Here is a 1621-nt window from a genome sequence, read left to right on the forward strand (position 1 = left end):
TGGCAGGGGGACGCCGGTCCCTTCCTGTCCCGAGCCCCGGGCGGCCCCTGGAGTCGGAGGCCGAGTCCGGTCCCGGCGGTCCGCGGGGACCGGCCCGTCCCGACCCCCTGCGCCGCCGCCGGGACGCTTAAACGGCCAGGCGCGTAACGTTTGACACCTGGTGACGTTCAAGACGCTCCGGCTCCGCAAAGTCACGTGCAACCTGTGGGAACAAACTCTCGGCGTTCAGCGGGAAGAGAGTTGAAATGTCTGCCCCACGGCGTGGTTTTTAGAGGCTGAAAGGCCCACCGTTTTTAAAAGGCACTCGTTCACGTTAATTCGTTTTTTACAAAAAATTATTTCAGAAGTGGGGGGTGGGCTACAAGTACCTGTGTGTTACAAGGGCGTACCGTGGGGATTGGGCTTCTGATGTCCCCAAATGGTGAACATTGGACTCGCCTCCCTCCTTTTGGGGGTCCCCGCGGTCTGCTATTGATTCATTTTTCATTTTATTTTTTGTGAGGCAAGGTCTTGCCATGCTGCCCAGGCTGGTCTCGAACTCCTGGGCCTAAGCGATCCTCCTGCCCCGTCCTCCCACAGTGCTGGGATTGCAGGCGGCTTCGCGTGCTCCCCAAAAGCCAGGACGGGCTGCAGGCTGCAGGGATGCCCTCGGGAAGTCACCCGAGCCCGGGAAGGCGCCAGCCAGGAATGGAGATAAAAACAAGCGTGCCGGCTGCGGTGGCCGGTGCCTGTTATGTCAGACCCCGGGGAGGCCGAGTCGAGAGGATTGCCCGAGCCCAGGGGTTCGGGGCCAGCCTGGGCAACTTGGCGAGACCTCATCTCTACAATAAATCAAAGAAATGAGCCGGGCATGGTGGCACGTGCCTGTAATTCCTGCTACTTGAAAGGCGGAGGCTGGAGGGTCCGCCTGAGCCCAGAGGGTAGAGGCTGAGGTGGCTGTGATTGTGCCCCTGCACTCGAGCCTGGGCGACAGAGTGACTCCTGCTTCCAAGAAAAAAAAAGGTTGCATAATTCTTGCTACAGCTCTCTGCGAGGCGGAATGGTAACAAAACAAACAAAAAACTCGTTAGATGATGTAATAAATATAAAACTGCTGTGTACTTTGTAGCGTTTGGAGGAAACATCGTCTCTCAAATGTTTGCTGTGATGTGCTGAAGACTGCCTGCGTAGGCAAGGATCAGGGTCGGATTATGGCGAGGTGGTTACGCATGGGGGCTGCGCCCGCCGTATGGCAGGCTTCTGGAATCGAGATCTCCGTGCTCCCGTAGGATTTTCCCAGTTGCATGCTTTTGGGAAGGGTCTGGCCACTCTCTGCTATTTGATACAGGCTGATTCTTAATGGGTGGGAAACAATGAAAAAATGAATCGTTGGTCGTCCCTCACATCTTCCTTGTTACACTTTGGCCTAAAAGGACTGCCGCTTTTAGCCCAAAGGGTCATCGTGGACCCGATGACCGAAAACTCCACGTGAGTCTGCATGAAGCAGACGGTCAGGTGGAAAGAGCCTGGACGCCGGCAGACCTCGGTTCAGATCTCAGCCGCTGAGCGCAGACCCAGGACTCGAAGGACAGGACTCGAGATGGTGGATACTTCATGTCTTTAAGCTCAGGGTTGCTTGTCT

Source organism: Carlito syrichta, unplaced genomic scaffold, assembly GCF_000164805.1.
Source record: "Carlito syrichta isolate Samal-C Ts95f unplaced genomic scaffold, Tarsius_syrichta-2.0.1 Scaffold314352, whole genome shotgun sequence".
Taxonomy (NCBI): domain Eukaryota; kingdom Metazoa; phylum Chordata; class Mammalia; order Primates; family Tarsiidae; genus Carlito; species Carlito syrichta.